Source organism: Tachypleus tridentatus, chromosome 4 (genome assembly GCF_004210375.1).
Source record: "Tachypleus tridentatus isolate NWPU-2018 chromosome 4, ASM421037v1, whole genome shotgun sequence".
Taxonomy (NCBI): Eukaryota; Metazoa; Arthropoda; class Merostomata; order Xiphosura; family Limulidae; genus Tachypleus; species Tachypleus tridentatus.
The window spans coordinates 91,097,768-91,110,107 of record NC_134828.1 but is presented as its reverse complement, the minus strand read 5'-3'; the positions used below and the strand labels follow the sequence as shown (position 1 = coordinate 91,110,107).

Below are 12,340 nucleotides of genomic sequence, written 5' to 3'. Positions count from 1 at the left end.
ACACGAGAACTACTTACGTTAACCGTCCTTAATTTAGCAGTGTAAGACTAGAAGGAAGGAAGGAAGGAAGATAGTCCTCACCAACCATAGTCAACTCTTGAGCTACTCTTTTACCAAAAAATAGTGGGATTGGCTGTCCCGTTATAACGCACCCATGGCTGAAAGAGCGAGCGTGTTTGGTGCGATGGGGATTCGAACTTGTGACCCTCATATTACGAGTCGAGCACCCAACCACCTGGCCATGCCAGACTGATGAAGAGAGAAACAAACAAACGTTTTACATTTAGAATAACCTATTTGGATAAATACAAAATAAGTAATAACCTATTTGGATAAATACAAAATAAGTAATAACCTATTTGGATAAATACACAACAAGTAATAACCTATTTGGATAAATACAAAATAAGTAATAACCTATTTGGATAAATACAAAACAAGTAATAACCTATTTGGATACATATAAAACAAGTGCAATTTTGCAGTAATTATTATATCTATTTTCTATGAATGTCACAAAATCTCTTCAAACCTGCGTATTTCTTCTGTAGAAAACAGGTTTAATTAACCTAACACTTGTAATAAAACAGCTACCGTCTGGGTGTGGCTTCAAAAGTTTATCACTTATATTCTATGACATTAACAAAAAAAAAAAAAAAAAGCCGTAACAGAAATTACGTTGGGAGTTTATCTGGTGTTTTTTTCTAATGGGGTGAGGGACCTCCCTCTATTTGAAATCGCGTGCTTTGCAGTTTGCACTCGTTTAGTGAACTTACTGTTGTAGCCCAAGTTTAGGCAAAGAGTGTTCTTTCCGGACTCCAAAAAACGTGCCGACGCTAATAAAAGAATCGCATAAACCCCAATTGGTTTATATAAGCACTGCTATTAACTTCATGAAAAGCACCGGTACCTGTAATAAGGACGTTCAACTATTTGATATCGAAAGTTGTTTACAGCAAATGTATTTCTGTCCCATCAAATTCCCCATCACGAAACGGCTCGGTATAGCCAGATGGTCAGGGCGATCGATTTGTAACGTGAGGGTCGCAGGTTCGACTTCCCTTCATACCAAACATGCTCACCAACTCAGCCGTGGGTACGTTATAATGTGACGGCCAATCCCACTATTCGTTGGTAAAAGAGTAGCTCAGAATTTGGCGGTGGGTGTTACACTGTTAAATTAGGGCGCAGATATCCCTCACGTAGCTTTGCTCGAAATTCAAAAACAAAGAAATAAACACCAGGAAATGTTCTCTCCATTTGTTGGATACAAGAACGTATGGAGCACGAGCTATTTATGCGTTCTGTTAATTAACATATGCACAAGCAGACGGCCAGCATTCAACATTTTCACCGAATAACAAAGATAAGTAAAATACACAATCCGATATAAAAAAAAAAGTTATTCCATATCCTGTTTATTCTAATTAGACCAACCGAGAATAAAGTTTAGATTTGTTCAGCGGGTATGAATATATATGCCATATTAAAAAGTTTGAAATAAGTCTAACTTATAATTCTCTCCCTTTATGTGTAATAAGGTATAGTAAAGGTGATAGTCATACAGAAGTCATATTTTTATTGAAGTGGAAGAGAGTTTATCTCTAGCCAAGCAAAGATTCTGAGAGGTTTACTCCCCAAACTTTCAATCTTGCAATTCCCACAGCATTGTAGTGTTTTTATTTTCATCTTTCCATCGAAGGAGCTTAGGCACGGTGGTACTGACGTTGTTTGTTTAACAGAACTACACAATGTGCTAGCTTAGTTCTACCCAAAGGCCTGGCATGGCCTAGCGCGTTAAGGCGTGCGCTTCGTAATCTGAGGGTCGCGAGTTCGCGCCCGAGTCGCGCCAAACAACCTCGCCCTCCCAGCCGTGGGAGTCAATCCTGCTTTTCGTTGGTAAAAGAGTAGCCCAAGAGTTGGTGGTGATGACTAGCTGCCTTCCCTCTATTCTTACACTGCTAAATTAGGGACGGCTAGCACAGATAGCTCTCGAGTAGCTTTGTGCGAAATTCCAAAAAAACAAACAAAGTTCTGCCCAATGATTTTTTTTTTCATTTGATTTTCAAAACGTGCTTATTTTCTAGAAAAATACATCTCTTTATTATAAGTTGTTTACAGTTTGTAATTACATAACAGAAAGTTAGCACTTCTTACACAAACGAAGGTTTTATGTTCATTTTTCTTCGTTTGTAACTATCTAACTGAAACACTTCGTTCTGTTTACAAAAACGAAGACTTGGTGTCTAATTGCTCAAAATCTGTAATTATTTGGCCTAAAATCTCTGCTCTGTTTACAGAAACAAAAAAATTGCGCTCACGTTTCAACATTTGTAATTACTTAGCCCGAATTTTGTATTATATTTATAAAAATAAAGATTGCGTGTTTACTTTCTCGAAATTTGTAATCTAGTCGAAAATTACTACTTTCGTTTACAGAAATGGAGATTTCGTGTTTGGTTCCTCAACCCAATTTTTTTGCTCATAAAGTTTCCAATTTTTGTTATTACCTAACAAAAATACAATCCATAGATAACTTTCATGTACACAAGCTGCGCACACCAGGGGTATTGAATCCCCTGGTTTTAGTGTTATAAGCGCTCAAGCATATCGCTGAGTCACCATGGTGCTAATTGGTCGAACTTTTATACTCCGTTTTCAGGAACTAAATTTTAAGACTATTACCGTGTACATAAATGTGCACATCTTAAAACCCCTGGTGGCGAAAAAATGACCCAAATTGAGGGAAAAAATGTCAAAGCCGAGAAACAGATTGGAAGCGCCAGACTACGTAATTTGAGAAAGCTACATTTTCTTATTAAAAAATATATATTCATAAGTAAAATCTGTAAAATGTCTTGACAGCAACATAAACATTGAAAGAAAGGAAACTGTGGTGTTTGTATATGCTGTTTACTTTAGTATTCATGATCAAATATTACAAATCACGTTAATTGGAAAAGAAGAAATGTTGTTGAAAATGGAGACAGAAGGCCAATGTGAAGGTCAAGTGACCAGACAGGTCAAAATATAATTATATTAGAATAAAGCAAGTTTGTAACATTGATTCTGGAGAAGATGGTAACAATGAAACTTCTAAAACTAAGAACTTCAAATCTGAAAAAAATATTCTGAATAATGGGGTTGAGTGGCTTATTTTTACTCATCAGCGCCACCTGGGACGTAATATTTCACAAATTTAGCGCAACACCTAGAGGTGCCGCTTTTTCTTGAACGGAGTAATAGATATTTCTTTTATTTTTCACCAGAAGTAAAATTGGAAATAGAATATGTGACGTACTATATGGTGAAGTAAAACAAACTCTCATAGGCCGGGCATGGCCAGGTAGGTTAAGGCGTTCGATTCCTAATCTGAGGGTCATGGGTTCGAATCCCTGTCGCACCAAACATGCTTGCCCTTTCAGCCGTGGGGGCGTTATAATATTACAGTCAATAAACCTATTCGTTGGTAAAAGAGTAGCCCAAGAGTGGGTGGTGATGACTAGCTGTCTTCCCTCTAGTTGTACATTGATATATTAGAGACATGTATCCCAGATAGCCCTCGTGTAGTTTTGCACGAAAATTAAAAACAAAAGAAACAAACTCTTGATATATATGTTATGTTTAGTTTAAAACTATTTTACATGTACAGAAGATTTTGTATTCATGTTTTCTTTTCAACATTTCGAACTATCTAGCCAAAACCTGTTGCTTTTTTAAAAGATTTCTTTATATATTTTTTATAATATTCAGCATTTATAATTATGCGATAGGAAACTTGTATTTTTTTGACGTTTTTATTTTTTAAACATTTATGATTATCTAGTCAAAATATTTTATCTTGTGGAAAGTAAATAATATTTAATGCTTAGCTTCTTAACCCTAAAAATATTAATACTAAACTTTCTACTCTGTTTAAAGGCATTAATATTTCGTGTTGTTTCGTCAATATTTATAATTATTTAGTTAAAACATTTTTATTCGTTTACAAGTAAAAATTGGACGTCAGGTTTTCTTTGGTAGTAACTCTCTTTTACGAGCCTCCATCCACAGAGCTTGAAACTAAGACGGTTTGTACGTAAGTTTGGTTTGTTTTGTTTTTAATTTCGCGCAAAACTACACCAGGGCTATCTGCACTAGCCGTCCCTAATTTAACAGTGTAAGACTAGAGGGAAGGCAGCTAGTCATCATTACCCACCGCCAACTCTTGGGCTACTCTTTTACCAATGAATAATATTATAACGCTCCCACGGCTGAAAGGGCGAGCATGTTTGGTGCGACCGGGATTCGAACCTGCGACCCTAAGATTACGAGTCTAACGCCTTAACCCACATTCTGCGGAATCATTTTAAAGTTATTACGTGGCCAGATGCAAAGCTTTACATATTTTATAAAAAAAGTAGACATAAAAAAGATAAATAATAATGACAGTAATCTTTGATTTAGTTATCGAAGATATTTAGATCCACGTTTTTTAGTAATTTACAGGTAAAGGTAAGTCCTGACTAAGTGTTCCAACAAGGTTTCTTTATCAAAATATTATTTTTATACTGGCAAATTACTAATAATAAAATAATCCTTGTCAGTAAAATTATGGAGGATAATTCATGTAAAATAAAATATTTATAGTGTTTAGCATTACATATACGTATGCGATACAAGGATTGAACGGCTGGGTCAGAGACCTTTAAACTCAAGACGTAGCCATTTCTAGTTTAAAACCTGAGGGCAACCAGCCAGTGGCAACCGCAACTTTTAACTGAGGAGACAGATTGACTGTCACACAGCTAACAATAAGAGTCGTATTTATTAAGACACTGCTCGAACCTTAGCAGTATGGCTTAACATTTAGGAGATAGATAAAAGTGCAAGATAACTACCTTGTTGATAAATAGTAAATGAAAATGTAGTAATACAATCAGGTTGAGTTTATGAGAAACAAAGCAACAGTGGTTGATACATCATGTGCTCTGTGTTTCTTCATAATCTGCAACGGTGCGACAAACAACAGTTTTATACTTGTGATAATACAAAATATTTTAAATAAATGACGTAATATTGACATCAGTTCAAACTAACCAATTATAAAGGGCTGGGTGTCAATAAAGGTAATTAATGATCGAAAAAACCTTAGATGATAACTGGTGCAAATATGAAACATCGCTTATGTAACGTTTCGGAGACAAAGTCTCCTATCAATTACAGTTTTAAAACTTGTCACAAAATAATGTAGCAATAGCCACAACATTCTCTATTCCAGTGAAGCGAACGTAAGTTATTTAGCTTGTGCTGCCATCTCACGTTCTATTTCCTTAACATTTTAAAAAAATTCAACTAGTGTATTTGAAAATAAAACTGAAAAAAATGACATAATAGAAATATATCTAGTTCAAAACTCCTAGCGAGCTAAGATCGATGTACACACTATTGATAGTTAGAAGTGTTAAGTGTACAAATACTCTAAACAAGTGCAAAGAGATCATGTAGTTGGTCATATAAATCGACCCCGCATTGAAATAAATAAGAGTAAATATTGTGCAGTCACAGTCTCGCTAAGAGTGGCAGTTTGAACAATAGTCTTCGGTCGACATCTTCTGCTGGCCTTGCAAGGATGGAGAATACTTCTGCAGATGTTACCATTGACCAATGGTAACAGACATAACACAGTTTAAAATATATTAGTTTAATGTTTATTGCACAGTTACAATCTGTTATCTTATATATAACACAGTGCTTTCGATGACACATTAATTTCGATTTAACATGTAGTAATTCAATAATCGTATATAATAAAATGAAATTAATCATAAGTTAATGCCTATATGCACCATAATATAATCGATTACGGATTAATGTTTGATATACAATAATCTATGGACATATATCACACAATCGCATTGAGCAGAGTTAAACTTTGAAAATGAGGAATATGTAATTATATGTGACAAAGTACAGTCGATCAGAGCATACAGTGTTCAAGGTGCAGTAATCTCTGATTATGTACAACACGATACGAATTACTAGAACTTATTGTTTAAAGTTTAGCAGTCTGATTATGTTCAACATTACAGTTTACTGGAACATATTGTTTAAAGTGAATAGCGTGTGATTTTGTACAACAAAGTACAATCGATAAAAGCATATACATTGTTTAAGGTGTAGTAATCTGTAATTATGTACAACACAGCAGTCCCCCGCTGGTACAGCGGTAAATTTACGGATTTACAACGCTAAATCAGAAGTTCGATTCCCCTCGCTGGACTCAGCAGGTAGCCCGATGTGGCTTTGTTATAAGAAAACACACACACATACCACACAGTACAATATATTGGAACATATTTAAAGTTTAAAAGTATAAGATTTTGGAAGCAAAGCTGACGTTGTTTGATTTATATTTAATTCAGGACACGCCTACTGTATCCACAGGCTCATTTTTGTACAGCCCTCCGCTAGTACAGCGGTATGTCTACGGATTTACAACGCTAAAATCATGGGTTCGATTCCCCTCGGTGGGCTCAGCAGATAGCCTGATGTGGTTTTGCTATGTGAAAACACACACACAATCTTTCGCACAGAAACACTTCTTTAATAACTTTACTTCCCAAGATGTTAAAGTCGTTAGATGTTATGTTACTATTACAGCCTAGTAAGAAGTAACTGATTAAATTCGGTATTTTGCGCATACTCTTTGGTTCGTGAACTCAAACTATGAATTATAAAACCCACATAACCATGGTTACACCTTGAACATATAAATTAGATGACGTAAGACCGATGCGTTTCAGAATCCTTTTACTTTAAAGTAATTATCTATACGATATATATGTTTGAAAACAAGTCTAAACTTAATTTGTGGATATCTTTTATTCAAATTCAAAATTGCTTTAATTTTTTTACTTTCATTCTCATTCGTGTTTGCCAGTAAAAAGGTAGAATACAATAAACGATTTCTTTAGTCTCAACATGTTTGTTAATTTTAGCAATTACAGAGTTTCAAATAATCCTTAAAAACAGTATCAATCAACTGTGAAGGAAAATTTCTTTCTTGTAAGAAAAAAAAAGCTTTATATTTTGTACTTCGTAGAACAAGGGAAAGGATCGAACTATTTTTTTGGTCGGGTGAATTAAGTTGGAAATTAAATTTTTCTTAAACGAGTACTCATAACACAGTAAAATGGACCAGAACGCATTGTTTAAGATACAGTAGTAAAATTGACCAGGACGTATTGTTTAGGATACAGTAGTAAAATTGACCAGGACGTATTGTTTAAGATACAGTAGTAAAATTGACCAGGACGTATTGTTTAAGATACAGTACTCCATGATGATATATAACACAGTAAAACCGATCAAAACTTATTGTTTAAGACACAGTAGTCTGTGATTATATATAACGCAGTAAAATCGACCAGAACGTACTGTCATCACAAATAATGTGTTTACTTTGCAAAATTTAAAATGAGTAAATCATTAGTTAATGTAGAAATAATTTTATGATTTTTTTTTTCTTATTATAACGTACACGACCCCCGAAAGGTTCGATTCACCAACGATGGACAGAATGGGAATAGTCTGTGTGTGTGTGTGTGTGTGTGTGTGTGTGTGCAGCGCTACACTGAGAAAACACATAGCACACAAACTTTTGACGAACGTAACACCATCTGTTGCCATTTATTTACAACATACCAAGAGACATATTGAGTTTGTTTGGTTTCCTATTGCCAATCACTGCTTATATCAAGCTTGACTCGACGGTAATCATTTTTAGTGAGCTGCAAGAAGTGAATCATTTTGTAAAAGCTTTCTCTATAGTTTTTAGTTACATGACAGGAAAATATAATAGCCATTAATTTTAACGTTCTTATTCTATGAAGAAAAATAGTTATATGGCATATTATTTGTTCTAAAATACTAATAAATATACGGCCCGGCATGGCCAAGCGTGGTAAGGCGTTTGACTCGTAATCCGAGGGTCGCGGGTTCGAATCCCAGTCGCATTAAACGTACTCGCCCTCCCAACCATGGGGGCGTTATAATGTGACGGTCAATCCCACTATTCGTTGGTAAAAGAGTAGCCCAAGAGTTAGCGGTGGGTGGTGATGACTAGCTGCCTTCCCTCTAGTCTTACCCTTTTAAGTTAGGGACGGCTAGCGCAGATAGCCCTCGAGTAACTTTGTGCGAAATTCAAAAAACAAACAAACTAATAAATATTAATGTTTATAAATAGTATAATACTATAATTTCTGCTGTTTAGCTGGTTTTTAGAAACAGTAGATTTATAATCCTTTTGACAACTTGTACCGAAAAATAAAATTCATCAGAATATCTGATATCGCTCATTCATTGCAAAAACCGAACTGAGAGTCTCAAAGCCTTTATGTATAGATCGGTGCTGTGAATTTTTCTCTGTTTATTTTAATCTGTATAGTATTGCATTAGCACTGATTGGATGGCTAGGGTGACGTACTCAACTTTCATTTATTTGAGCATTATTGGTTGTTGTAAAGTACCCCAGATTTGTTAGTGAGTTATTTCCACTAACTGTCTTCCCTCAAGCATAACACTTCAACACTTAGGACAGTTAGCGCATATATCCCTCAAATAAATTTGTGGGTTGTAAAAAATATGAAACAGCGTCTGTTCAATAGGAACAGTATTTTAAGGTTTACTTCTCCGTTGCAAGTTACTGAGCCGAAACGTATAATAAGGTTTTGTGAGTTTTCAGACGAGGTGATTACAACATCCACTCTAAATTTGATTTTGTAAAGTCAATATGCCAAGATCACGCTAGTACAGCGGTATGCCTCCGGATTTACATCACTAAAATCAGGGGTTCGATTCCCTTCGGTGGGCTGAGCAGATAGCCCTATGTGGCTTTGCTATAAGAAAAACCCGCAAACATACTTAGAGTATAGGTGGCGTTCACTGACAAGTTCAAGAAAATATAATGAAAAACTATTTATTTAAAAACATGTGATCATTGTGACACATTACGAATCTATAGAAGTAGGAATTTAGAATGTAATGAGGAAAGCAGCTCGTTTAAAATTAAAACTGACGTTGTAAAAAAAAAAAAGTCTTGGATATCAGTTGTGTCAAAATGTCAATAGTTTATTTTTGTATTGCTAGATGGCGCTAATGATTATTTCCTGAACGATACTGAAAACATTAAACACTAAAGGTAACTGTTTTCTGTATCTTACCGTGTTGTGCTACACAATAGGTTATCTATGCTTTGTCCACGGCGGGTATCGAGCCCTGAAATTGAGCGTTATAAATCCTCAAGCTTAACAATGAGCAATTCCTGATAAACAGCGAAATAATTCTGACAGATTGATGCACACGGTCTGTTCGCTGTCATTAACGACTAGTCTTCTCTATCTTGACAACTGCAGCTTTATTCTTTTCGAGATTGTCAAATGACTTGCGGACACAGTAAAACAAATGAAACGGTTTTCATAGCAAGTTTTCAGTCCTATCATAAAATATTTATCAAAGATGATGAGTTACTATTAAAATATTATTGTCGTAGTTTGATTGGTTGGTTGGTTTAGCGTTTTATGACACAAGTCAACTAGGCTATCTGCGCCGTCGTAGTTTGTTATGTTACGTCGCATTATCGAGTTTTCCCTTACTCATTAAGGACGTCAGTCAAATATCCACTAAGCGTTAAACAGGAAGTTTATCAGTTATTATAAAAACGTCCATACTGATGTAATTCATAGTGTAAGTTCCAAAACTCAACTCTCGTTTTTATAAATCTGTTTTTTCGAGTCACTAAAACTAATTATTAACAGTGTAATTATAATTGTGATTAATTCTTCTGGTTTTCGTACTTTGCTGGTCAGATGATACTCTATTACTTGCAGTTGATATGATAAAATGAGTTGCTCAAACAATATTAAGATTATTGTGAACACTTTCTAAATTATCATAAAATAAAAATAGTCAACTGGATATATATCAAGCACTTCCAGCCTACTGAACCCCCAGTATGAAAGCATTAACTTTATGGACTTATAACGCTAAAATATTGGTTTTTTTATCCAGCCCAATATGATTTTCCTCTAAACCAAACACGTCGACTAATATTTTTTTTAACACTCGATTCATCATAATTAAGTCCCCGTCTTAATTTCTATAGTTTAATTATTGCATTTTGGAAAGTTGATAGTATCTTTGGTTCGTATGGGAACAGATGTTTGTCATTAAATATTGAAAGTACTAGAAACCCAGTTGGTTCATTTTAATTCAATACTCTACTGTCTCTAACTTCTGTGTTATAAATATAAGAAAGTGGTTTATGTTAACAATATTTTTGTTCTATTGCGCTCATATAAGCCGATTAAATGTTCACTCATATCACCGAGGACTCTCGGGGTGTTAAGAACAGAAATCCATGGGTGTTATGAGCCTACTGAAGGTTGAAAGAAGACTTGGTAGGTTTGTTTTTGAATTTCAGGCTAAGCTACGCGAGGTGTATTTGCGTTAGGCGTCTCTAATTTAGCAGTGTAAGTCGAGAGAGAGAAGGCATCTAGTAATTATCATCCCCTTCCAACGACTAGTAAGATTGACAGTAACATTATAACGTCCACACGGCTGAAAAGGCGAGCATGTTTGGTGTGACGGGGATTCGAATCCGCGACCATTAGATTACGAGTCAAGCCCCTTAACCACCTGGCCATGTCGGGCCTTTTTTTATGCTAGGCCTTCAATTAACAGTTACTACATGGACTTAGAAAACACATTTTCGATTGTTTCGATTGTTACGGAATAAAGTTTGAGAATCGTAACACAATTTGTATTCCTTTTCAATCTTAGTTGTTTGATTTTCGTTACCACAACAAAGATGCAAAGCTCATGAAAAATAGTGTAAAAATACAAGTTTCTTCTCAATGTATTGTTTTCACCCGTCAGTTAAATCGTAAGGTAACAAGTTTAACAAGATACCTGTGAAGTCAAGTTAACATGGCGGACTCTAATCCTACATAAATATGGATAGTTTATTTTGACTCAAACTATGCAATCCAACGAGGTTATACACATTTTTGTTACTTTCTAAAACCAAACTGGACTAAATGTAAAGGTACAAAATATCCAAATTATTGGCATATCTGTGTTTGATAGGAGGTCATTTGTCATTTATTGATTTGTTTCTCACAAATAGCCTCCATCCCAGAGAACTCAGATTGTTCTATTTTTTCTCGAGGAATATTCTTATTCTCTCCTTCCGTCTTGAGACCTCGCATTTTGTAAGATTAGAGGTAGGCCTGGTATGGCTTTGTGGTTAGTACCCTCGACTCACACTCTACGTGTTGGGACAACGTTTTGTCACATATTTTCGTCCTTTCAAATGTATGGGGTGTTATAATGTTGTGGTCAAAGTATTAAGCCCTACACTTCAGACGCAATTCAAAAGGGCGCCACATGTGTGTTGAAAATGTTGATTTCAAAAGTCCTATTATTGCCACCAGAAGACGAATCGTTAGGGACGCGTTGCTGTGCCGTCATAACAGGCAGTTATGATGCCAAAAGTTGTCATCAGAGGGCGAGTCGTTAGGAGTATGTTGCTAGGTCGCCTTGACAGGAGGCCATGACTTATATAGCAGGTGTCTCATCAAATTGATAATTAATTAATTAATTAAATCAACCTAAAACAGATGTTTAACACTATTTAATTAGATAATTTATTGTTAGTTAATTAAATCATTTATAATCAAATTGTCATAAAAATTACCCTTAATGCATTAATTAATTCTTGTTAAAAAAGGAAGAGACATAATTAAAACTTATGGTTTAAAGATTTTTAGTACTAAACAATTAGTTAATTACTACAATTATATTTAATACGTCCTGCAAATAATGATACAATAATTAAAACTAAATCAAAACAAGACTATCAATCACATGAAATATTATTTACTGTAACATAATCAGTGTTCCCTCAGTGACACGTGGTATGTTTGTGAGCTTACATTGCTAGAAACCAGGCTTTAATCTCATGGTTTGCAGAGCACAAATAACCCATTGTATATCTTTATGCTTAATTATAAATGCTGTAATATATACTCTTCAAAAAAAGAAACGCAAAATAATAATAATAATAATAATAATAAATTTATTAAGCAATAAATTAGACACAAAAAATCAAATATCAATATAAAACCATCAACAAAGAGTTAACTCGTCCTGTGATGGTTAAACACATAATAAAGTAAAATCAAAACTTACAAAATCAATATAAAGTTCCCAGAATATTATCATCAGTATTTAAGATCCATTGTTTTAAGTATTTCTTTTGATTAACACGATTAATAGAAGATCTTATACTATAAGGAAT

General features: G+C 34.7%; 1 protein-coding gene across 3 annotated transcripts in view; it reads right to left on the bottom strand.

Annotated features, from left to right (window-relative positions):
* LOC143249675 (semaphorin-2A-like) overlaps positions 1 to 12,340 on the bottom strand; it is a 328,919-nt gene that overhangs the window by 266,017 nt on the left and 50,562 nt on the right. The gene's annotated exons all lie outside the window — the stretch shown is intronic.